This window comes from Macrobrachium rosenbergii, chromosome 41 (assembly GCF_040412425.1).
Source record: "Macrobrachium rosenbergii isolate ZJJX-2024 chromosome 41, ASM4041242v1, whole genome shotgun sequence".
NCBI classification, from domain to species: Eukaryota; Metazoa; Arthropoda; class Malacostraca; order Decapoda; family Palaemonidae; genus Macrobrachium; species Macrobrachium rosenbergii.
Window position 1 is genome coordinate 88929570 of NC_089781.1, and position 27398 is coordinate 88956967.

Sequence of the window (27398 nt, forward strand, 5' to 3'; positions counted from 1 at the left end):
TTGAAAGTATAAAAGTTCATTTTCAAAACAATTAATTCATTCAGTAAAACTCTACGGACATGCTTGAATGTATATGCGTCATTAAATAGTATTATACCAGAAAAGTGAGTCATATTATGCCTTTATATTTCTTACAGCCAATAAGAGAGTCTGTTACAAGTATTCAAGGCGAAGTTCTGAGAAATCTATTCCAACGCAACGTGTGATTGGCTGACAGAATACAGAAGTAACCATATATGAACGAGGTTTGTGAATTTTACTGAGGTAATGTATTCGCTGTGTTAACTCTTAAAATGGTTCCCTGAGAACCGATTATGAAGTTCCGCAGACTTTGACAAACCTGACCTTCCCTAAAATGCTAGTTCCTAACTAACTAGACGTTTCCTTCCTAACCTCGCTTGGGGCGCTATGCCATGAGCTGGCCCGGGTGGGCTGGGTTTCGCCCATGAGCGGGACCGGTTGCAGGCCATTATTCCTGCCGTTCTGCAAATTACCAAAAAAATTTTTACTTAGTGGACGGTTTTAAACCTTAGGCTACATAATTTTTTTCATGGTTTGGCTGATGCAGATCATATGCCATTGTCAACATTTACTGCATATGTATTTAGTAGAAAATATTGATGGGATATATCCATGTACATATCACAGTCTCACTTCTTAAGAAAGGTTAGGAAGGTCCATAAGTTGGAATGCAGGACTTTAGGTTAAGTTATACAGGGCCTGGTAGCCTATGTTAGGGCCATCCCTTTAGAGTGCCATTGTTAATCAGCTGAACAGTGATGTCACAGTAAAAGTAATTATAAGGATATTTCTAAGTTTTAGGACACCGGGTATTTGGCGAGAAATGGCAGTTTCTTATAGTATTTTGTTGCTTATTTACAATTCAATGTTATTTTTTGGCGGTTGGTTGTAATTAAGTAATTGTCCCCTGAAGTCCATCCAACAAGGGGTTTCCTAACGCGATCTTCACAAGACAAAAATCTGTTTTGTGGATGGTCCCGTCCGGCAAGTGCAGTACCTTGAAACTGGTTTTTTCAAACTTTTTTTCACTGGTAAGCATTTGTTTGTTGATCATATGGAATGTCTTCGCCGTGTTTAGTACTGGCCCGGGCGGTGGGGATGTTATTTAGTAGAAAAGTATTGATGGGATATGAATCTATGAAACAGATACCGGTGCTCTGTCTCGTGAAGATTCTTAAGAAACCCCAGATTAGGAAGGTCCCCATTACAGTAGGGTGAGTTCAAAGGTAAATTGTGCAGGACAAAAATTAACGTTAAATTGTTTAAGCATCCAAAATACTATAAGAAACTGCCATTTCTCGCTAAAGCCGTGTTAGACTATAAAGTTCTACCATTATAAGTTTAGCTGCCCTGTTTTTACCTTTGAAACTGTATTTTTCCACTAGCGGTGCATTTGTTGGTAGATCTAAGTCTACCATGGAACAGGTATGGAGTTGTTTATAGAATTTTACCTGCTGAACAAGAATTTACAGTAATTTTGTCGCTCGGCTGTTTCTGTAAATTACCTTAGAACTGTAGACGGTAAGGGGGACCGGTTGGGAATCTGGGTCCTGGGTGGGTAAAAACATTTTCGAGAAAGCTCACGGTGAGGGGATTTGGGAATCCGGGGTTCTGGGTGGGGTAAATTTGGGAAAAGGTTTGGGCAACTTACTGTTGTATTTCCAGTTATATACGTCATTTTTTAAAAATAAGGGGAATAAATGATCAGCGGTCGGTACTTTTGTAGCCTATCAACTACTGCTGATTTGTCCGGTCTTACAGGGAAGTCCATCCAACAAGTTGTTGGGGTTTTTTTTGGCTGTACCCAACCAATCACGTTGCAATCTTACCCCAACATTACAAGACAGGTGGAGAATTTGGGGATACATAAACTCAGTTACTGTACATGTATTCCTTTTGCTCAACTGTTTTATAACCGTTTCTTATTATCTTGTCCGGCAACGTTCTTCCAGTACTTTTCCGTTACAAATATATTGACGTCTCTTTGAAACTGATTTTACCATAAATAACTTACAAAATTACTTTACATTTGTGGCAGACACCTAAGCATGTTTATGGGGTAGGAGGAGAAGGGTCTTGCAGGACGTTTGTTCTCTCAGTGACGTTAACAGAAACCTTTTTTAATATTTGGTAAGCCCTTCAGCTTAATATTACCGTTTAGTACATGGCCTGCCAGATTATTTTAAAAAATGCGGATGGGGAGTTACCCCAAATGAAAGCAGAAATACACTTTAGCACCCCCAACTTGCATCTTTCCTACCCTGTTCTGGTGCAGTTCACCGGCACAGTTCACTCACTCTGAAACCCAGCATGATGACGGACGTCCCCTTAACCTCCCGCTCCTCTGAGCCTGTAACCAAGTGCAATTTGCCTCTTACCTGTGTCAATTGCTAAATTGTTATAAGGTTACATTACACCGGGACAACTAAAAATTATTGCTTAAATTGCCTTAATAGGCATCCAAAATACTATATGAACTTTGTGGACCCAGTAACTGGTCGCTACAAATACTATTGAGGAGGTGGAGGGAACCTATAACTTAGTTCTACCATTATGGCAGTAGCCCATTTTAAAATACTTTGATGACCAAGACGAGGTCCACGCGTTTGAAACTGTATTTTTTCTCCACACTTTAAGGTAAGGCTAAATTTCTTTTTATCAGCCAAATGGAATGTCACCTTCACTGTGTTTTAGTTTTAGTGCTTTTCATGAGGGCGTTATTATTTTTGGGTAACTGTCATTTACCCATGTTTCTAACATAACAGTTATTGCAACTTGTACCAGGCGGGATATGAACATATGGCTCCTAACAGACATAACCCATTTGCTCTGTCTTGATGAAGATCGGTTAGTGTGTAGTTGAAAGCCTTGGATGGACGTTTTTCAGTGTTGCTTTGGTTATGAGTTTAGGGTAATATTTTGCCCGTCGGTAACTGTAATTTAAAATTGAAGGCAAATCCATACGCTTTAGTTAGCAACCAAAAAGTGAAATTCTTGTACAAAAAGTCAAGTTCTATTAGAAGGAACCGCGACAGCGGCTTAGAATTACCGAAACGCCGCCGCAGAGCTACTACTTAGATCTACTGCTGCTTTCTGGCCATAATTGTATTGGAATTGGGAGAAGCCTGGCCAAGTTGGATGTGGTACCCTAGTTTAGGTTAAGTGGTACCCTTGTCATTTCCCTGTCTTTCACCTAATGCAACATTATGTTTTTAGGATGTATATATGCTACTTCTGTATTTTTGTACTGTTTTTTAAGTTTAATTATATATTTTGATAGAATTTCTGTAATAGCTGAAAACATTGTAGGATTTTAGACGTGCACAGTGCAAACTAGGTAGCACACGTCACCTAATTGACAAATCCGTTGGCTAGTAGGAAATCCTTTACTGATGGAAATTTAAAGCAAGTAGGCATAATATGTGGAGGTTATGTATATATTGTCACAGTGGGTGCCTTAAAGTCACCAAGAAAGGCATCAGAAAATGCTAATCCACATGGGATGTTTCTTTTTGTGATTGGTGTTTCTTAAACAGCACTTAAGTTAATAGCTTGTAATACATTTAATGTCCATTTTGTACGCATATTGATTGGAATGTATTTTCATAGATTTGGTCATTAGTTTTCATGAGCTTAATGGTTGACAAGTATCATTTAGGTCAATTTAGAAATTTTCTGCTTTCATCTAAGTAAAACTTTTGACAGGGAGATGGCTCAAGAGCAAATACAAAGGGCCAAGGGATCAGAGCAGATAAAATAGTGATAACTTGGTAGTTCCTGTAGTCCTCACTAAATGTAGGTTATACACTGGTTAGTGCCCTTACTACAGTTTCTGCCAGGTTAGTTTTAATATTGGAAAAAATTTTCTTGCCATACATATTGTCTTGAACCAGTGTGCAATAGGTTACAGAAAGGATTCTTGCATTCTGGTCTAGAATTGGTGACTTGTGAATTTAGATCTGTTCAAGTTTTTTTATTAATTTTAGGCTTAAAGTTGTATTTGTGATTGCTTTTGGTACATGTTTGTTCTTACCATTGTTCTACTGATCCCCACATCCATTGCATTAAGTGTGTGACTCACAGTGAGGAGCCTTGATTTTTGGGTATGGAGCAAAAAGGAATTGCTGGTTTTGTGAAAGTAGTGGTCGTCAGGTATAAAGTGATTGGAAAATTTGGAATTTTAATGGTATGTATGGAGAGGACTTAACTGTCTGAAAAATGAATATGGGTAATATGCCTCCTGAGGTCCTTATCCTAACCTGAGATGATGTAGCTGTACTGTACCCAATTAGGAGAGTTTGCCCACCCCATTACCTATTGACTAATTCACACTGCCAAACTAACAATGATCATGATGCACTAATCTGGCTGTGAAGGAGGATTTACCATTTGCTGAACAGTCTTAATACATGCTAACTAGACCTCACATATTATGATGTGTTCTAGCCAGGTATAGGAGAATTGTCACTCCTCTGAAGAGAGTTGCCTAGGGAGTTACAATGCTCTCCTGCAAGGCTACAACACTGCAGTCTAGGGTAGCATTATTAGGATTATTTTTCATGGGGCAAATCACTTTGGAAAAACTTTTCTCCTAGAAGCAGGAGAGTTTTCTCTTGTCATGCCAATGTAGACCTGAAACAATTCATCAACTCTAAAGTCAACCCATTTTAAGGTTGGGTTGTATACAAGTGATTGACCTCCATTACCTTCACTTTTCATTAAGAACATGCTATGTACCTTCCATGTAGGATAAGTAACTGTTTCCATAACCACATAAAACTTGATTGTAACTTAAGCATCATATGGAGAGGGAGTGAGGTTTTGGGTATGTGTCCTCAGAGCTGTTTGATTTGTACTTATTTTTTTATGTGAAAATGTTACAATTTTCCATTTGACCAGAAACTCCTGTCTTTCCCAGTGGGGAGATAATTGCTCAGAGACAGATGGTATACAGAAGTGCTCAAATGAACTGGAGGAGGCCAGACATTTGCTGGAATGGTGGTGTTTTGGGAGCTTTGGGTAAAAGAACCAATATTTAGTTTTGAATGCCTTTATTGTCTATAAAGAGCAGTCTTCTTTTTTTTTTTACTGTAGATCAATAAATGATCATGGTCTTCAACTATGAAAACAATAGGTCTTAGGTGGACAAGACAAAGAAATTGCTGTTACTTTTTCTTCAACCTATGTGAATTTAATTGAGGTCCAAGCAGTATGCGCTGTAGAAGACAGAGTTAAATGGTGAAAAAATTGAGTGTACTTTTTTCAGTAATTAAGTTTGATATATGAATTTAGAGCTGTCAGGCAGGTATAGCAGTGTATAATTTACAAAAGTTAAATGGTGAAAAATTTGGTGTATTTTGCATTAATGAATGGTGTAGTTTATGAAATTAAGATAGTCAGCCATCTTGCTTCTTATAACAAGAGCATTGTAAAGATCCGCAACATAGAGTACAGTAGATTGTTATGCTCAGTTGTAGTGTTAACATCATGTTGATTAGTCTGAGAATTTGGATGAAATTTTGCATTAATGAGTGGTTGATGTCCATATATGGAATTAAGGTAGTCAGCCATCTTGCTATACTTGTAGATTTTTTGCCCTAATGTGAATATTATTTAGTTGCTGAATGACAATTGCAGTTTTGCTGGTCATGCTATATTGCAGTACTGCCAATTTTGTCTAGTAATTTTGTCTTGCTTAGATGCACATTGTATGCTCTTTCATCTATGGAAGCTGGTGAACTTGAGCTTGAAGCTCTTGGGACTGGTAGTTAGTTATGTTGTATTGAAGTAAGACATCAATTAGGCCTACCCATCCTGTAGTTTCAGGATATCTTACCCATGCAGCAGATGTTAGTATTGCAGTGTATTATTACCTTTGTATTTCAGTAGTTGCAGTTCATTATCTTAGTTTTGCCTTGGCTACAAGGGCTGCATTTGTCTTAACATCACTGCAGGCTATTGCTGTACATTTTGCTGCTATTGCAGGGTGTTGTCCTCCAACTTCCTACTGCTGTAGTGGTTCACCTGCTATCTTGCTGCTGTTGTAGGGCGTTGCCTTGTGTCTTGTTGCCACATAAGGGTGCCATCATCAGTCTCGCATTGATGAAGCTCCAGAATTTTACGTTTATTTAAGTAGCAGTTTAAGTCAACTTAGTCCTGCTGCATTTATTTGCTGATACAGCATTTTACGCTGTAGTTGAGGATGGTATTTCTTTATTCTTAGCATTTTTGCCCCAGGTGTAAACATCACATATTATTGCTACTGTAGAATTTTACCCTCTTTGTTTTCTTGGCACTTGAATGTAACCACCTACTGTATATCCATTTTAGTTTTGTTCTTGTCATGACATGGCTGTAGGTTTCCAGCAGATGTCCCACTGTGTGATGCATTATGGGGTTATTACTATCCATGCACATATTTTCTTTTTCATTTTAAATTCAAACCAGTGTCCTAACCTCAGCTTGCCTGGGATGCCACTGCTGTATATTGCTACAGATTGCTTAGTACAGTGTAGTTGGTGCATTCTTATGATCCCCATTTTTTCATAATGAGGCAAACAGGCAAGGTTGAATTGAAAAAAAGCACATTTGAAATGTCTTATGAATAAAAGTGATGTACTTTTGGATCTTAAATCCTAAGTTTAGGAATGAGAAAACTCATTATGGTGCTCTTGAAAGTTATATCATTAGAACTCATCCTGTTTTCAGTGTTGGATTAAAAATGTATATGTGTGATGTATGTGCTTTCCATTTTAGAGAAATAATTGGGTATCCTTGGGATTTCACTGGACTGTGGCTCCTAGTGGAGATTTGCATGCAAAACTTGTGGGAAAAACACCATACTAGTTCACAAGCTTAATGTTAAAATTTTCAAATGCTTTTCTAAAATTGTCTTTTTATTTTCAGACTCTTGGTTCACTCAGGACAGAAAATGAGACATGTGAGAAAACCATTCAAGGTATTTACCATTGGTAAGTAGCTTTATTCAATCATATAAATTAATAATGAAAGTATGTTAGGTCGTTTCTCTTGTCAGGTGACCTTCTAAGCCCTGTCAGCCAGTATGGAAAGCAGTACTCCTTGTACAGTGTTGGTAAGAGTATTGGATTGCCTGTTTCATTGGCTCTGCATTAAAATACCTTTTAACACTAACTGTAAAAAAACTTATGACAACTCCAGAGCTGTAATTTTCTTCTAACAAGTTTTACATACCCCACTGCCTTATCAAAGTCCTTCAAAAAGAAGGCATCGTGCTTACCCCATATAAAATTGGGAAAAAAAGCACATTAAAAACGAAGAATTTGCATGGTAAAAGAAGGCTTTATTGCAGTGTGAGTATGGAGATTGTGAAGTGTGGTTCAGTTTGAGATTTTTATTGATTTAAGCTTGATTTTGTAATTATTGATTGATATCCATGGGATTCCATTTAATACCATTATGGGACTACTGGAAATCAAATTAAACTAACATTATTCAGTATTACAAACTTATGAAAATTATAGCTTTTATTGCAGGTACTTGAAAAGTGTGGAATAAATTTTTGTTTTTAAATGACACTCAAGCTCTGGTAACCCTATATAAATACTAACACTCCTGAGTATGAGGTGTTTTAAGTTGTAATTAGTAAGGATATAAACAAGCACTGCGAGTGTTATATGGCTTAATTATAATCAGACAAGTGTTGTGTCAAACAGGTGGCACTCCAATTATAGTGCTGTTGTGTAATTTCTTTATTTTCCTTTGTTCCCCCGCCTTCACCATTCTCCAACTCATAAATTTAGCAGCTGACAAGAATTATTGTACAAAGTGCTCCCACCTTCTAGTAAATTAAATACTGTATATATTATACTTGACAGTCAATTAGCAGATTGCATCTTACTTTGAATTTTGGATAACACAGTAATTAGACATTTGATTACTTTATTTGCACATTGTTCTACCCTCTAAAGGACTCTACTGACTTGTGTTGGACTGTAGGTAAGGAGAATATTCCTTAACCAATTTTTTTATAAGAAACGATTGGGTTACCCTAATGCAGAATATCAGTTCAAAATACAGTAGTTTTTCCTGTTCGTTATTTTCATAAGCAAGCTAACTGTTCAAGATGGTTATGATTGTCAGAAGGGACTTTTCTGTAGGAGAAACTTTTTAGTCCTTACTGAAGCTTTACTTTTATATGTCATGAATATACATCCTAATGATGTTTTTGTCCAGGTACCTATGTGAATGGGAAGTGATATCCATGGAACTTGCTCAGCCATGATTAGCTGTAAAAGTGTCTTGAAGGTTGATATCTTCACATTCTGAACTGCAACAGTCTTGGCTACATACTACTGATATCACACAGGTAAAATTTTTTCTAAAATGTTTGAATGCTGGTTGTGATAGGGAAAGGAAACTGGTTCAATGGTAAAGTAGCTCAGGAGTTGTCATAAGTCTTATTTAAAACAATTAAAAGCAGTAAATATTGAACTAACAATGGATGCATACTCCTTCATTAGGTGAAAGTACTTGTAATTATTTGGATTTGTTTATTTGCATAAAGCCAAATACTAGAATATATTACCTTTAACTTTTTGAGAACGTACCATACATATTGAATGGAAATTTATCCTTGTCAGATTGGCACATAAAAACATAAGTACTGTACTATAGTTTCATTTGAGCTTAAAATGAACAGTAAGCTGCATATATGGGTAAATTCATGGTGCAACACAATTTCTGAAAAGTAACTTTTTTATAAGTTATGCTGAATATAAATCTTCATTGCTGGATGAGGACAGAAGGAAGTGGTGACAGGGAAGGATCAAATGCAATTTCAGAGGTATGAAGAGGGCTAACCTGATTATTGGAACAACTTTCACAAGGCTCAGGTGGTATTGCGGATGTAAACAAACTATATATGCATGTACAGTTTATATAAAGGGCTGGTGCTGAATTCATAAGGTAATCATTTGAAGTCAAGGGCAACCATGTTTTCCTTCCTTTGATGTTGAGAATGGTTGTTATTATTAACTGTTTTAGGAATGAATGAATTTTAAGTTATCAGGTGTCGTGACTTCTATGGTCATTGATGCCGATGTTAACTGAAGGACTACATAGTGTAGTATATTTATAATATAATTAAAACTTGTAGGAAATAAAATTATATCTTATGTAAAACTCCAGCTTCTAAAATATATTTAAAAATGCCACTAGCATCATACATCACACCCTCTCCAAGGATCTTGGCAAGAATGTACCCGCCACCCCACCCCTAGCTTCAGAGAGGTATCGACCTCTTAAATCCCCAAGACGGGCATTTGACCAGCAAAAGCTTTACAGTCAAGGGGACTAAGCAGTCCTCACAATAGTCATTACATTATTACTCATTTCATTTTTCTAGGGTCCAGTACCAGTAAATTTTACAGAAGGGTACTTACAGTGGCTGTTCAGTTAGACCTAGAATTAGCAGAAGGATCAGATACCATAGGCTTATGCAAGGACCCAAATTAGTTGAAAGAGATTAGGACACATTTCAGAAAAAAAAAGGACCTGTTATGTGATTAAAGACTAGAACTAATCCACCAAATTTCAGAACTTTCTAGAATGGAAACCAGGACATTTACTCAAGTTTTACCAATATAGTGCTTAATTTCAAGAGTAAGATCTGTGGCAGTCATGAGAAATTTTTATCGAGTTGTGACAATCATTATATTTTATTTTCAATGGCAATTCATTTTACCCTTTTTCTGGGTACAAATTTATCTATCTATTTAGTGAATGGTGTGAAGGAAATGAAATTATCAATTACATCGGTGTTAGCTCTAGTTGGTGCATTAGTGTCACATATTCACCCATGAAATTGGGCTTCATCTAAAATCGACACTACATGTAACTTGTACAATTACTGTCTTGTAGTACAAGTGTTAACTGCTGTCCCTGATTCAAGCACTTCTTAACAGGAACACTAGATTAAACAGGATTAAAGGATCAGTTTATCATTAAGTAATGTGTGTTTACACTAGTGCAGATTAGCTCTCTCTCTCTCTCTCTCTCTCTCTCTCTCTTCTCTTGATTGATTGATTGATTGATTGCAAAGAGCAAATTCTTTATTTCCAAAGGTAAGGAGAAAAGGTGTCCTGCACTTGTTTGAGGAATAGCTGCTCAAAAGGAGTTGGCTTGTAAGTAACCCTTGCTGTGATCTTAAAGACAAGGATTCCCAAAAAATTCATGATTATTTATTTACCTGAAAGATTGTCTTGGTAGAAAAGTCATTTTTCATATTGTAATTAGATTGTCTTTCATTTATAAAGATCAGAGATCATTGATCATGAGATAAGAGATTTTTTATTCAAATGGTCAATGCCTTTTTACCTCTGACATACTTGTGGTTCTCACATAGGTAATATATAATTTTCCACAATTTACCCTTGACAACATTTCCTTTGTAAGACTCTTTTGATGTTATATATTGTCTTCATTTGAAAGAGGTCTCCACTGTTACTTGGTAGAATATCTTCAGGAAGTCATGGTTTTGTATTTATGAAATATGATTTTTTTGTGGGTATTAGAAATTTAATTATGTACATAATAGAAAACATCTCTCAACTGCACTCTGTTAGCTGACCCAAGTTCGGAATTTGTGCTAGCGTCCTGTCAGTGACAACTCATGTTTTTGTGGGTATTAGAAGTTTAATTATGTACCTAATAGAAAACATCTCTCAGCTGCACTCTGTTAGCTGACCCAGGTTTGGTATATGTGCTAGTGTACTGTCAGTGACAACTCATATCAGAAACTAAATTATCTGAAAATCGCTTGTTTTGTTGGCATAAAGAAACAATGATTGTGTGCCCAGGTTTTGAAGATCTTAATTTACAGGTGTGATTGTGCTTTATTTAGGAGTGTTGGATCATGTCAAGATTAGCGAACCCACTCGCAGCAGGGTTCGCTATTCTTTACAAGAAGATTATTGGGTTCATTGCTCTTTACATGGGAATTATCGTGTTCGCTGTTCTAGACACGAACACTTCAGTACCAGACATTTGATCCTCCCAGGGGCTAGTACTAAACACGGCAAAACAGTGTAGATGAAATCACTGTTTCGCCATGTTTAGTACTAGCTCTCATGTGGAATTGGAGTTCGGACCGAAAAGGGTTGGTCATTCTTTACATGGGGATCATTGGGTTCTCTATTCTTGACAGGGAGATGTTGGGTTCACTAATCTAGACATGATCCAAAGTGTCCTTTAATTAGAAATTTATTTTATTGTATTAAGAGCAGAGTGATTACGTTTAATCATGTAATGTTTATGGAATATGTATTCATGAAGTAAAGTCATATAGTTGTACTTATATTTTTGCAGATGAAATTGATACGACTTGGAAATGGGGAACTCCCCAGAATCATCAGTGGCATGGCTATAAAAGGGCAAGTGAGTATGATCAGTAGCAAGCAACCAAGTGGGATCTGTCTTTCGTCAGAGTCAAGAGATCAGTTCAAGGTGTTTGTAATTGAGAAGTACAAGGAGGCACGGTCATGGTAATCAAGTTTATGCAAATTTGCTTTTCTTGCCACTCTCATGGCTTTTGTTTTTCTGTGACATAGGAAAATCAGCAAAGATAAGGGGCATAGTATCATTATTGAAAAATAATTGTAACTGAAATTCACAGTAGGTGAGTTTCAAAGTTTTAAAAACTGCTGGGGTAATGGTGAAGATTTGTTCTTTAATGTCAAGCTTTGCTGCCAAACCCAGGTTTAACTACCAATTTTGGAAGCCAGTCATAGAGCACCCTTGCAGTTACTTGTTAATATTATCGCTGTCATTTTTTCTAGGTTGCTTACCCAGCGTACCACCTATAATCACTTGTCTATCTTCATCTCATCAAAAGTGGGTTGAATCCTGACAATAGATTGTACTCCGAGAAGCTTGTAATATTCCTTCCACTGGTGACATTTGGAGTGACTCGCTAGACCAGCATGATTCTCAAAGGAACCAAACATCCTTTAGTAGACCAAATATGCTGCTTAGCTCTGGCTTGCTTTCTCTTAAAAGCTCAAGGTTGTCCTCCAGTTGGTAGATGAAGCATGGTTCTCATGCTAACCCCTGGCAACTAACGGACTAAAGGTGATCATGCCTACTGATATGAAAAGCCACTAACAGACTGAATACAGCACTTAAGCTCTGGCTAGTTCTCTCTCTCAGGCATAAAAAAGGCGTTTCAGTAGCATGATAGACAAAAGCTCAGTTCTTGCATCAGGTCCTGGGGATTAATGGACCAAATAAAGCTGAGCCTGCTGCTAAGGAGACATAATGGAGGAATATACCACCAGATGCACGAAGTATTTTTATTGTTGGGATCTGACCTGCTAATTATCAAGATATAGACTGGTGTGTTGTTGCAAGTTGGGGACCTGCTCCCCCACTTGTAACACCACCAGTCTAGTCTAAAGCAGGTCAGATCCCCACAATAAAAATACTTTATGCATCTTGTGGTATATTACTCTGTTATGTCTCCTTGAGACACTTTTTCCATGCTTGAGAGAGCGAGCGAGCTAGCCACAGGTTAAGCACAACAGTCAGTTGGTGGCTTTTCATATCGGGAGGAATGATCGTCTTTGTCCGTTAGTTGCCAAGGGTCGGTGTGAGAACCATGCTTCAACTACTGAATGGAGGACTAATTTTGAGCTTTTGAGAGAAAGCAAGCCAGAGTTAAGCATCATAGTCTATGTTAAAGGATGTTTGGTTACTAGTTTAGAACCATGGTAGTCTAGCAAGTAACGAAGTTAACGTTAAGTACATCATGACCTCAAAGGTAACCTCAAAGGTGCCTTTCAGATGTTTCATATGACTGCAAAGGTAATTTAAAGGTGCATATTCAGATGTTTCACTGTTCCATGATTTTGTAAAGGTGTTATTTAGCTGTTACATATAATTATGTCATACTTGAAGAAACACTGTTCCATGATTTTGGTTGAAATTTCTTTTATTGAAGAGAACTATGTGGTTTGTACAAAAAAAAATATGCTGATTGTATAGTTTATTGTAATAAATAATCCGGATGTTCATCATATTTTTTTACTCGCTTCATCATCTTCACATGCTAACATAGGTAACTGATGGACACTAAACAGCTGGGGAATACAGCATAAGCTAGTATGTTGAGTGTGGCTTGCATAAATAAAAGTTAAACCTAACCCAGGGCAGGTCTTCAAAAGTACTTGGCAGCAATCTCAGCTGGACTGCAATCTCAGCTGGACTGCAACCTAACCCAAGCAAGTCTTTGAAAGTATGTAGTAGCAAGCTCATCTTTCAAGTGCCCAGTACTGCAGTCCAGCCGTGTTGGTGAGTGAACAGTTTCCCACTGGATTCGCTTGGTAGTAATTCGAGTGTGGACGTGCTTCCACAATCCCTCCACATATAGTACTAGTTCAGTTTCTCTTAGTATTCACATTAGAGGGCAAGCTGTTGGAGGAAAGAAAGTATATAAACAGATATTCAACCCAAACTTGAAATTACATCTGATAAAATAGAGAAATTGATAAAATCATTGAGAAATTTTACTCAAAGGTTATCGCCCAACAAACTTAAATTCATCCTCCTGCAGGAAGTTAACAGATATGCTCATTCTTCCCCTTGAAAGTCTAGCTAAAATAAGTATTCATAATCATGATTGTCTCCAAAGTAATGGATTAAACCCAACAAATAAATATGAAAAACCATGACAAAATACGTTGGATGGTAGAGTACCTTCCTATGCTGAGAACAGTTTTCTTGCTGGTAAAGCAAATGGTACGAGGGCAATTGAAGTAACACTGCAGGATGATTGTGCTGACAGTGATTGGTTCCAAAGCTAGTTGCTTGAAGTGGCCCTGCAAGTCGTCATTCCAAGAGACGAACCCAAGAACTCCTCTCCTCACTAGGTAAGACAGGGCTAGTATACTCCAGTACCTGTGGAATAAAGAACTTTAGAAATAATCCTTACACAAACCATGCCAAAAAAGACAAACCATGCCAAAAAAGACCATCACCAGGAAGAGAAGATGCAAAGATTTTTTATGGTAACATCCTTCAGGAAGAGAAAATGCAAAAAACATTTTGTGTTCAACATTCTTCAAGGTCTTAATTATGTACTACTGAAGTTTGAATGCCTCTCTACCCATAATAAAGCCAAGGCAATTGAGACAACCTCAAAATTGTCATTTGGTAGGCGTATCATTTTCACCATCTTATGTAGAGTCACATCTTGCAGTCTGTCCAGGATACAATGAAATGCCTGAACATGTGTGCCCAATGAGCAGATTAAGTAAAAAAAAATTTGCAAGTAGAAGGAAATGTTTAGGCCAGATAGAATAAGTTACATTAGAAATTTGAAGTGACAAGCAGTCTTGAGGCCAAAGGGAATAACAGATACCATTAACCCCTTTAGGAATGAGAAAAATTCCAAGATCAGACCCTTTCATTCAGTTGAGTCTGGTAAGAATGATTTAAAAAGAGAAGCATTCAACCCCAGCAAACTTGTGGACATTTTTCTCAGTACTACAGTTCAAGTTTAACATTAAATTCCTTCATAGCACATTTGCATTCAGGATTAAAACTGACAAGTCAGAGGTCATCACTGTGACTACCTGCAATCAACAGCCATACAACAATAATCACTAGATTTTACTTAACCTGATGACAGTTACAATGTGGAGACTGGAAGTGCTAGATAATCTGCTCTAGAAACTGGTCAACTTCCTTCTCAAAGGAAGGTTACAGATGTGCAGTAACTACTGTAGTTATATAATTTAGTTTTGATCAGATTACTGACAGTTGCATGGTGGACATACAACTAGTTACACCTGAAAAAGCCAGCTTTCGAAAATCCTTGATATTGGGATGCTGGTTCTAAGAAAGGTCACGGTAAACCTTACCAGTGGGAAGTGGGTTACAAGTGTCTCTCTTCATGGAATGTGTAGTCGTTGAGGAGCCAGAAGCCTGTGTGGCAAATGTTGGAAGTATAACTGGTGAATCCTCATCCAAGTTGAAACATCTAGCTAAATGTCTATCTCGTCCAGCACATGCACCTTGTTGACCACAGCCTTAAAATGAATTTGAGTTCATTAATATGCTAAGTTTGTCCTCAATGAAATAAACTTTCCCACTCTTCTTACAGGACTTTTGTATTTCCATAAAGCAATCACTAACGGAAAGAAGTTAATGCTTAAAAGTTCCTTGGGGTAATAATGGTATTCATAAATGATTCTTGAAGGCTACATCTAGCTCTCAAAATCATGTATTGTGTACACCTCAATGACCAATAAACTCTGCGTGTTTTGAAACCTGTGCACTTCTTTTCCACCTGGCATTTTACAAGAAATACCAATTGCCCATGCTTACTGCTTTTCTAAGCAGGATAATTTTCTTTCATAGAAAAGTCATAAGTCAATGTGTAACTTATGTTCTGAGCTACTTAAACCGTATGTATAGAAGACAATATATTAGATGGGACAGACTCTGCCAGTCTTGCTTGCTGTGTAACTATTTTGCATGTTTTATATTGAAGATTAACTTCTAACAGTGAAAAAAATTAAATTTTCCTAAGTAAATCATTGAATCATGGCAGTTGTGGCTGTCGACCAGAAAATACAATGTAACCTAGATTTTGTTCACTTAATTGTATTAAAGTTTTGAGTATCTCTTTCCAGTTTTACTCCAAATTGAACTGCAATTAGGTACTCCAGTAATGCAAGTATCTAGGTAATGGGAACTAGCATTTCAGCTGTTTTTATGTGGTAAAGCAAGAATACAAAACGTAACACTCCAATGAATTACGGCACCTGTTGAACACAGTTGCTCATCTTCACCCAGCAACAGTGATGCTTTTAAAATTGTGTAACCAAAATATTAGTAAAGTTTATAATTTACATTAGCTTTGTTACTTTCATGTGTTTATGGTCTTCATTAATACTTCATATTTATTAAAAAAAAAACTCACTCCAAAGTGAATACTTGGGAAAATTTCAGTCAGTGTAAAGAACGTTGTAACAAAGGCAAGGCAAACATAAAAGACCTACTGTCCTCATATCCATCCAAAGAATTTTATATTGAACGTAACCACAGATTTGAGTGCTGTACTATTGAAAATAACCAAGTTATTTTCATGCTTACAGTTATTAGACATTTAAAATCAAACAGTCAATTTGCATTTATTCTATGACAAATTTAATCTTAGGTACTTTTATGTAATATGCAAGGAATTCAACACTAGATTTTGATTGTTGTATGGTAAAGGTTTTGGTACAAACCTGTTACTTGAATGTTACATGCCATGTACAGTATACTGAACATGAGATGTGATGTACTTAAAACATGAATCTGCACTGGAACAGATTTCTAAGTATCAGTTTTATAGACATGGGTAAGCTATGCACAAATTAAAATTTTAGAAGGCAATTGAATCGGCTGAAGCCAAACAAGGCCATTGCCTCAGTACTAGTACACTGAGTATTTAAAAGCCTGTGTGCCCTGTTCCTTCATGCTGCTTTACATAATCTTGATTTAATACAATTAGCCTACATTTTGTCTGCTTGTCTACCCTATTTGATTTTATTACTTAGGGGTATGTCACTTGAAAAGCATAATTATTAAATTTAACTTGTCAGTAGCATTTTTTATACTTGTTTACAGTTTAATTTAGAATGTTCATTTTCAAAAAGCATCCTAATGGTATAAGCTACTCTCAAAAGGCAGCATGAACATTATATCAAAAGCTCTCATCATGGTCTACCAGTTTAGCTATGAAATCTTGACTAGTTAAATCCCATTTTACAAAAACCTGTTGATATCGTAAAGTCCACTCACTTGGTGACGTGAAAGGTTTATTGCTCTTCCTCCTTGCAAAAATCAACACCAAGTTCTCAGTTAACTGACATGCTGCTACTTTATCCAGTGCTGTATAAACACCACAATTTCCTAATTTTGAATTCATCGATAGTTAAAATTAAATCCTGTAAAGAAAATTATCCTGTAGGCCAAAAAATTATTGCTGATCATAACATTCAATCCAGCACGCGCAATATGTACTTCTAAGCCTACAAAAAAAAAAAAAAAAAAAAAAAAATTCATGTGCTCTTAGAACTAATTACAGTATTTATGAATGTCAGATAGGTCTTACTCAACATTCATATTTACAGAGATAATATAAGGATGGTTTACCTTACGCTGTATTGACAAAATCAGGTAAGAGATTCTGGAAGTGAATACCTGTATAGAGAATTCAATCTCAAGCCATCAGAAATTTATGAGTAAAAGTTTTAGGTCACCATGTCAAATTTAAAAGATTGTAACTGTCAATACTCTTCTGGTAGACAAAATTAAAATAAATTTGGATTAAATAAGGGGGAATTGATTAACAAGATTTAAGAGAGACTACTGTACTATATTTAGTGTTTTCATGTACATGTACGTGCTATGGAAACTTCATACACTAATTAAGTAACCAACTTCACCTTATTGCACTCATGTTTCACTTAACCAAAATGGGTACTGTACGAAAACTAATGTCCTATATTAATGCATGGTTGTTTCAAGTTGAAAACAGGCTAAAATTAAAAAAATTTGAAAAAGAAAACTGTGAAAGAGGTCTTAGTATTATTACGAGTTGGTAGAGGTAGAGGTTGACAAAGATTGTGACAGTAATTGTGGCGGTTGGTGTATATATGGAAGCATTTGAAAAAGGCTTTACAGAACAAGCGTTCCGGTTGACTTAGTGGTAGAGAATTCTTGACCAGATCTTCATACTGGCTTTAGTGTTCAAATACTGATTAGTAAAATATATCAAGAACAGAGTAAACAATGGTGTTCGCTGACTGGTATGTGTACAGACTATATGCTACCTAGAAATAACTTCTCAAATCTGATGATGCCCTGAAGACAACCTCAAAAATATTAGTCTTCATACATACTGTAATATAAGCTTTTATTTATAACTTATGCCTCCTTGGTAATTTTGCAAATTATGTAGACCAACAGTGATCTAACATGAAAGCATGCAAAACAAAAGTCAACTTTTTAAGTTATTTAATGACTGATCAAATTTCACTGCTGCAACAATAATTGCAATTAAGGATGAAACTATGTTGCTTGATTTACACTGATGAAGCATTTGTGATAGCACTAACATTAGTTCATCAATCTTTTAAAACTAAACCCACCCACCTTGAACCACCACTAGTTGTGTAGTATTGCACAACAGCATGGCAAAATACTGTGTAATATTGTGCCAGCCTTATATTGGACGATTTTTAATGCCTAATTACTAGTCAGCATGCGCCACAGAAAATTTAACGAATTATCAAAATATAAACAAGAAAATTTTGAAGCTACTTCTGTAATTGTAAAAAGTCAATTTTCAAATTAAATGGCAGTGAAAAACTCATGTAGTCAGATTTAAAGCATTCTAATAAAGTAGAAAAGTCAAAATCAGTTGACAAAAGATTAGTTTTGTCTAACCAAGTCAACTCTGCTGCTATAAGCCACAAATTTGACATTTTAAGTGCAGTACTAAAATTCCTCGTTTGTTGAATCCTACCCTTGCCTATTTATTTACTGTACTCTAACCTAGAGAACCTTAGGTAGAGAAACCACTTTACCAAATGTCTGTCACCCAGTTACCAGCAAAAATCACCCTTTTCCCAGTACTCTGGCTACCAGATCTGCCCCTTTGACCGAAAAATCATGTTCTGGTTGGCCAGTGCTTCGATAAACACGCTTATTAAACCAAAATACACAGTGTCGTCCACAGTTGTCTCTAGTATAATGACAATTTAAACACCTGATATAAAACTTGACCTGACTTACCTAAAAACCCTAGGTCAACACGTCTTGCTTTCTTCTGACACTGCCATAAAAATTATTCCTTTAGCTTAAACCTTTTTAAATGTATGGCACAAGGAATGGCTGTTGATAGGCTGGCCTTGAAGTCCTCTTGGCAAGTGTTTCCTTAACATTTCAAGTTGTCGTCTTGACAAGAGTAGCCTAGTATCCTTAAGAGCAAGCTGTTGATTGCTGCCTTTAGTCTTTGTTGATACGCTGCATAATCACTAAGGCTGAGCTACACGCTGCAGCCGAGACTGAAATACCAATTGTTCAGAAAACAGCCCTGAAAAAAAGAAATTACTTCAGTGCCGAGGACTTTGATTAGTATCGATTTAAGTTAACTTGAAAATTTAGCACTAATTTACGGCCATTCCTAAAATTCAGATAAATTTTCATGTTAAAAAAAAAGTTTTGTTTTCTAGACTGAAGTCTTCAAATTTATATTTAAAAACCAGCCACTGGAACTTCAGCCATTATTATTCCAACAGGAAACAGTCTGTAATTTAAGAAACATCACTATCTAAACGCCAAACTGGTAGACTAAGCAACTAGAATAATTTCCAACATTTAAGCTAATTGGAGCTACACGGTTACCAGCTAATACAAAAAAATGGGAGTTTTGAAAATATGGGTTTGTGGGCTAAAATGTTAAGAGAACGTCCAATCACCTGTAAAAGTGAAATGATGAGTATACGCAGCACCAGTACAGTAAACCAGGAGGGCAGAGAAGTCAGAACTTGGGGCCATGCAACCAACAAGCAGCAACTGACATTTTGCGAAATGCAAACCCCTCTTGTGCGGTTATTAAGGCACAACTTAATACTCAACGCAAAATCATTTAAAAGATGTGTAATTCTATAACTGAAAAAGACAAACCTAAACCAGCTATAATTAAAGATACCTGGTTGCAGATAAAGGATTTACCATTAAGAGTAACACTTTCAATACAGCCAATACTTTTTGAAACTGATCATGTTCGTTTTGCAAAATAAAGAGCAATAATACACGTTACAGCTTTCCATTGTCAGTTGCAGCATACCATTCATTTAACATAACCGTTGGATCCCTACACAAAAACAAGATTTGAAAAATGCAAACTACAGAAAAAGTGGAAGGTGTGTAAACTTTATAAAAAAAATTGTAAATTACACTATTCCCTATAAAACTTTCACATCATGAAAATATTTAAATTCTCTAATTCAACATTTAAATAACAAAATTAACTGGATAAAAATCATTTTAGAGCATAATCATACCTAATCATAAATAAGCTCTCACCAACAGCCAGACCATAATAACCCTTGCAAAAATAGATAAACATTCATAAATAAATACTTTAATAATTCCGCGTTTTTGCCTAGTAATTATTGTTGGTTTAGTGTTCTGTAAAGTGCTACACTATCCTCAAAAAAAGCTGCTGCAAATGGCGCTGATATGTGTACCAGGGCCGGCAGAAATAAACTGAGCTTACCTGCCAGGTTGTTTATTTTAAATTATTTGTTTTTTGGTGATATTTACTTTTTATTTTTATTTTTATTTTTATTCAATCTAAAAATGAAACTGACTTCTTAACCTATCTCGAAAAGATAAACTGGCACTTGTCCTCTCCATGCCAGTACAGGTGTCACGAAGTGCACTTCCATAAAAACTTACCTTTGTATCTTTCACGTCAAGACTCTGCTCAAGTTTGAAAATAAAAATGTCCTGGTACAGATATAGTCGTGACAATTAGGCAGTTCCCATACTATCTGTCCATCGCGTAACATATTGCATACGGGCCTGAAGAATAGAAGAGGCTAGTTAACACAGCACCAAATATTGAATAGTTTTCATATTCAAAAACAGCATGCCCATTGCCCATACATAACCAGCCCCAGAGGGGGTTAGCACCGTCAGTGCACCTCACGCGCGGTGCTCTGTAGGTTTTAAGATTCTTTGCAGCGTCTCTTCGGGCCCAAGCGGCAATCCTTTTCTATCCTTTTACTATACCTTTATTTTGTTCTTCATCTTCTTTCCACCCTCTTCTGTTTCATAGCGCAACTGCCGGGTTTTCCTCCTGTTACATCTTTGTAACCTTTTACTCTCAATTTTCTTTTCAGCGCTGAATGATATCGGTCCCAGAGCTTGGCCTTCGGCCTAAATTGTATATATTCTTTTATACCATGACCAGAGAAGCTAAAGCAATGCGTGTATATTTTAGTTTTTTTTTTTTTTTTTATGGGTTAGTTGTGATTTGACGAAAAATATCTTTCACACTCCACAGAAGCAAAGTTCTTAAGCCAGGTTCTGATATATGAAACAAAAATTAAAATTTAAGGTATTAATTTGCAAGTTGCATCAGTCATTACGTCCTTCATTAAATTAGCTTTATCAGATTGCAAGCATATAAAACTGCATTAACTTTTCAATGAGATCAGTCCTGTACTAATGGCTATCCTGGTGGTTCGACTTATGAGCTACCTTCTATATTCCTCGCATTGTAATAACTAGTAACCCATCCAGTACCTAGGGACCAGTGGTTCCATAATTATTCAACCAGTCCACCATTCCTTTTTAATCAGCTCAGATTTCCACCTGATTGCATGTCCTATTTGGCGGCGCAATCATTTGTGATTTCTAAAGTTTTACTGCAAGGGAATACAGCATTTCTGTAAATATCAACTTTCAGATGCCCACAGTTTTGATACAGAAAGCTACAATTTAGCTATCTCTGGCAGTGCACTAATTTAATATAAAATAAATTCCATTCAAAAAAACCAGTAAGGATGTCGGTATTACCTAACATTATCATCATAGCATCTTAAATTTCACAGGAACCAAAAATATACATCTGCCAAATAGAATATTACCTAAGACACAATCAGGATATTTTTGCATTAAAGTTATTAAACTGAAAAAAATTTGCGCTGTCATCGATTAATCCACAATTCTAATTTTAATAACCACTGAAAACACTGGTTCATACTAAAAGGTCACCAAAAGTTTCACAACCAACTCCGTAATTTCAGAACAGTTTTTTATGGGGGCAGATTTTCAAAATAGTTTCAGCTATAAGGTCTGTTCAGTTAGCCCTTGTAATAAAGAATGATAATGTTTAATAAAATTTATAAAAGAAGACACAAAAACAAGAGATTTATTACATAGTACAGTTCAGTGGGAGTCACAGGAAATATGGGCGCAGTTTTTTGGGGAGGGAGAGCAACTGACACCCCCCTCAGGTACAGGCCTGTTCAGAAAACTGTAATGGTAAAAGTTTCAGCTATAAGGTCTGCAAATAAAGGACATATTGGGATATTTGGGCATTCGAGGGAAGAAGAAAAAATTCTGTTATAATTTAAAAATTCTATAATTTAAAAAAAAAAATTATAAACTTGTATTTGTAAGTTAACCAGGTAATAAAAACTGCACATGAATTATGATTATCAATTTACATTTTAGAATATCCCCATTTTCGATTAACAAAATCATCGTTTTTTCATTTGCTGGCTAGGGTGGCTGAATACAAGAGTTGTCCTGTTTTTTTCATCCTCTGCTGGCGATGAAGGGCTAATAGGGGTTTAAAAAAACTAATTCATAATAAAACAATTACTAAAACAAGCCCTGGCAAAACTAAACATTGATTTTTTTCTTTTTATTTAAATTTTTATATAGTGGCTGTTGGCACAGTTAGGAACACCTATTGTCATAAATTTAACAGCTGTTTTTTGGTGTCACCTCTTATGCCCGGCCACCTCGGCGACACATATGGCATAATTTGTTTAAGTTAAAAACTCTGGGGGTTTGGCGATGAAAGGCGGCGGGAAACTGTAAACAAATCTTCCACAAACTCTGGTTTAGCTAAACTTCAAATTCCTCCTCATAATTTCCTGTTTGGTGTTTATTACAAATAATCCCATCTCCTGGTTCCTATACCTATTTGGTGTTGCAAACAAGTCCCAAAGTTGCAAGACAGTTAGCTTAAGGCTGTTCCCAACAGCCATTCTTTCTTAGTCAAATTCATTCACTACGGTAGTCTGCACCTTTGTTTTGTTCAAAATGAAAGTTGCACAGCACCTTTAATTTGCCCACTATTTTATTCAGTACCTTTTGACTTGGCAAGAAGGTTAATTTTGCATTTATCTTGCATTTACCTTTAACACCATTTGTCTTCCTACCCAGCCCTCCAAGACTACAACCACTGAATTGTGTAGGCGATGCCTATGGCAATTGCACCTTCTGTGGTTTTAGACCCAATCCGTCCTCTAATGAAGGGTTGTGGACCCGAGCCTTGTAATTTTGGAACAAACCAGTCAATTAACCTCTCATCGTTGCATGTTATGTCTCATGAGTCATTAAGACCTATAATAACAGTTTTTTTTTTTTATTTACCCAGCAGTAGCTTCAATCTGAAATCCAACCCTTCCATCTTATCTACGGACAATGTGTGGACTTTTCTTAGCACTATCTATACGTCCCATTGTCTGTTGCTTTCCCAGCTATCGTAATTTCCCATATCACATTAGCTACCTAAAATTTCCTTATTTATTTATTCACTCGATTATGAAAATCTTTTCAAACATCGTTGGTTACCCATTCATTTAGCCTTGTCCCTTGCACTGAAGCGTAATTACTTCACGTGGTATGTTCTGTTAGCTACAGTCCAGTATTGAATACAGTAAAACTGACAGGTACTAAGGTTTCTTATCAACTAACAACTAGCTTTAATTGCATTCATCAATTCATTTAAATAAATTTTCACTTCTAACTCGAAATAAAACCCTTACGACTTACAACTAAAATGGCGTTAATGCTGTCAAGTGGTTTTGTCGGTCAAGTACATAGCTATCATAAATGATTAAATAAAACTTGCTCATTCCTGAAGATGCCGGTTATGTGCACTTAAGATCGCAGATTACTCGGTCCCCTTAAATTCAAGTATAGAGTCCCAACAGCACTAATAAATATTCGTTTATGAGCTCCTGGGCTCAATTTTAACACTACCATTTCCAAATAACTAATTAATCTAAATACAGTAGAAGCATCTATGATATTTAGCCCTTCCTTACCAGCTAAAGATAAGCTAATTTCTGTAGAATCTCTTCTGCCTTAGGTAAAATTTATAAGAATTCCCTATATACAAGATGAATTTTTTTTTAACTTTGCTGTTACCCTACAGATTGTATATTCTTGCAGCACATTCTTGTAGTGCTATCTGGAAACTAAAGTGCTACCCTTGTTATCCATGCACCTAAAATTTTGGCAGTTAATCTAAAAACCTAAGAAAACCTTAAGACCTACGTTCCCAATGCATGACAAATGCAATGTGCAGGGACGGCGGTGTACAATAAATATAAAGCTTTACTTTAACTCATGAACACCGGGTTAGGATCGGTCCTTGTCTTTTCGACCGTAAATCATTTAGGCCGTAACAACCAAAACAACGTAAGACATTATGTTTATGGTATTTACCGTCGTTATTTTTGTTTTATGCACCTCCCCAAGGGGCTGGTACTAAACAACGCCCATTTTGCACGTAAACGAATTCGTTCGGACCACCCACACGTGCTTGAATGTTGACACTAAAGACTATATTTAAATACGAGTGTTTAAAATTTAGCATGCTTTTCGTATCAAGTCATTAAGGTGAAATTAAGTATAATGCAACGCTTCATTTCGAGAGCGTATTAAAAATAAAACGACGAATATTTTGCTTTAATATTTTGCAAGTAAAATTGTTTTTCAACCACAAATGTTCGTCTGAATACTTACCACCTTTATATTACAATTCAGTCAAGTCCAACGGTTAGCTGTCTTGAACTTCAATGATTTCATCAGCAGATTCTTCTGCTTAAGGCTGCAAACCATTTAAGAACATGGGGCAAATTGCTATTGTTATCTGTGGGTTAATTATAGGGTTGCCCAGAATCTTCAGCTAGACAAGATGTGGGGGGCCCACTAGCCTAATCTTTCAGAATCGTGCAGGGGCCTTTGGGGCCGCAGTCAATTCCCATTAGAAATTAAACTTTCTCACGTTGTCACTACACCTGCAGACTGACTACTCCATCCCTTAACATGTAGCCTAGTTTGTCATTTAAGCGCGTTAATGGCTTTTATCTGCCATGCATAAATATGGGGAAGGTGGCATTTCAAACCCACTAACATAAGTATGAAGAGTTCACTGCCATCTTCAAAGAAAATTTAGTGCAAATGTCTCCAGCTTCCTAAAAAAAAATAAAAAAAATGGACATTCAGTTACCAGGCCTTTCGCTCCTTGAACCAGTTTTACTTCGTATGGGGATTTTTTTAGTCACTTCACTTACGTCTCACGTAGACAACATTAAAAAAAAAAACTAGAAATCTAGTTCTTTTACTCTAACAGTAAACTCACCTTTCTGTGAAAACCCTGCCTCTAATAATAGTTACAAAGAGCCACTTGCATGTATACAGGAGGCAAGTTTACAGCTTCAATATTTGCAAAGTTTTATAAATTAATTAAACAGTCAACGCACAGCTATATATTTAGCTTAGCCAGATCAGTTTCGGCATAACACTAGGAGGACTTCTGATTATGTCCTCAGACTATCAGCACAAGTTCAAAATAACCAGGACTAAATTGTAAGAGGTTTAATAAAATTTTGAAATGCATTTGCTGTTCTAACCAACTGTTCAAACTACCCACATTACCTGTAAATAAAGTTGGAGACTACTAAAATAGACTGACGTTCCCCCGGCCAGTTGTGGGAGCTTTGTAGCAGCAGCTGCAATAGCCCTCTGAAGCCCCAACAACCTCTTCAGAATTTGACATTAAAAGGGTGAGACTGTTAAACGCCTGAATAGATCACCTACTTCACTTACCCATGACAAACTTCGTTATTTTTTTCAACGTTATTAGATTCGCATAACAAGACCATAATGCTAGTGTCGGACCTTTACACAAAAAATGCAACCTCAAAAACCTACAATGATCACGACAACATTAAGGCACTATTTTTAGTACGAAGACTTAAGACTTCCCTTACCAAGAGTGTTTTTAATTTAAAATTTCATCTTTTCAGACAAGGCAAATTTTACATTTACATCAGTTGCTAGAGAAAATTTTTATTAAAAAGTCCATGAAAGGACTCCTATTTCAAAGATTGTTAGATCTAAGTAGTAGCTCGGAGGCGGCGATTTCTTTCTAACTTAACTTTTTCTACAGTATTTTGGTTGCTGATTATGGATTTACCTTCATTTTTTGTCGCACGATTGTAATTAACCTGTAATTAACCACAGAACTTCATCCAGCAAGGTAGGGGACCCGATGGGAAAGTACTACTGCTATTTCGAATGCTGCTACGCATGCACAATCTTATAGGGGAGCTTTTGGTACACAGTCCGACTCCTTACTGAGGAAAAGGGGGGACTGGGGGGATAATATTCGTTTCCAGTCCTTCTAAAGTTTCAATTTACGGCAAAATACACTTAAATCCCCAGGTGCCAGTACTAAACACTGCAAAATACTGGCGAATGGCTCCCTGTTTTCCCCCACCAAGGGGCGCCTCCTCAACGTAAGCATGTTCGCTCCGTTCATGTATTCTCCCCACCCAAAAACCCCGAATTCCCACAGTCCTTTACTGTTGAGTAGAGTTAAGGGCCAAATAACAGTTGGCCGACAAGAAACTCCCCGCCATTATCAGCAGCCCTAAAAGTCTAGAAAAAAACCAGTTTCCAAGGTAAAAACAGACGCAGAGCTAGTACTTAGAACTCCCAAGGACTCCCGATACTCCCAAGGACTCCCGATACTCCCAAGGACTCCCGATACTCCCAAGGACTCCCGATACTCCCAAGGACTCCCGATACTCCCAAGGACTCCCGATACTCCCAAGGACTCCCGATACTCCCAAGGACTCCCTGATACTCCCAAGGACTCCTGATACTCCCAAGGACTCCTGATACTCCCAAGGACTCCCGATACTCCCAAGGACTCCCGATACTCCCAAGGACTCCCGATACTCCCAAGGACTCCCGATACTCTGCTCATGGGCCATGTGCATAAGAAATTTAAACCCCTACAATGATTATTCGATGTCATCGTCCTTTCTAAGTGAACTAGGACATTTTCAGGTTCTAACATCACCACTCAAGCTTTACCTTAAGAAATTTGTAATATTCATCAACGCCAAAATCTCCAGTAAAGATAAGGCTAAGCCCATTTTTACCATTCCATTGAGACCTCCCAAAGATGTTTTGGTATTGGCCGTTATCCTTTCGCACCAAATTATATAGACAAGGATACCAACAGTCCGTCCTCTTTACACAACACATTGAATTTAATGTTACATTCCTCCCTGCCACTGCAGTGTTTTTGCATTTATTCGTAAACACGTGGGTACTCCTTACAAAGGAACAAAAGAAAAAAACCCACCTGATAGGATTGGTTTGAAGGACACAGTATTTTATCACTTACTTCTATACTAAATTCAAGCAAATCCAGAATACAAAACTGCGCAATTTTGAAGAAAGAATATAACAGGTTACCTAACACCACTCACCGGTTCGACTACCCAAAAAAATCT

General features: G+C 36.7%; 2 long non-coding RNA genes across 5 annotated transcripts; one reads left to right on the forward strand and one right to left on the reverse strand.

Annotated features, from left to right (window-relative positions):
• Nucleotides 1-13031, forward strand: LOC136826974 (uncharacterized). Of its 3 annotated transcripts, none has more exons than XR_010849769.1 (6): nucleotides 1-264; nucleotides 6928-6992; nucleotides 8236-8368; nucleotides 11368-11543; nucleotides 11838-12861; nucleotides 12914-13031. It is a non-coding gene; the product is annotated as an uncharacterized lncRNA (long non-coding RNA). The 3 variants fall into 3 exon arrangements; XR_010849771.1 differs by having other exon boundaries at nucleotides 11368-11505; XR_010849770.1 differs by having other exon boundaries at nucleotides 1-245.
• On the reverse strand, nucleotides 13028-27398 carry LOC136826973 (uncharacterized). 2 transcript variants are annotated; one of them, XR_010849767.1, is made up of 6 exons: nucleotides 27290-27398; nucleotides 20518-20643; nucleotides 18847-19147; nucleotides 14919-15086; nucleotides 13753-13953; nucleotides 13028-13467 (listed from the first exon to the last, which is right to left on the reverse strand). It is a non-coding gene; the product is annotated as an uncharacterized lncRNA (long non-coding RNA). The 2 variants fall into 2 exon arrangements; XR_010849768.1 differs by having other exon boundaries at nucleotides 27248-27390.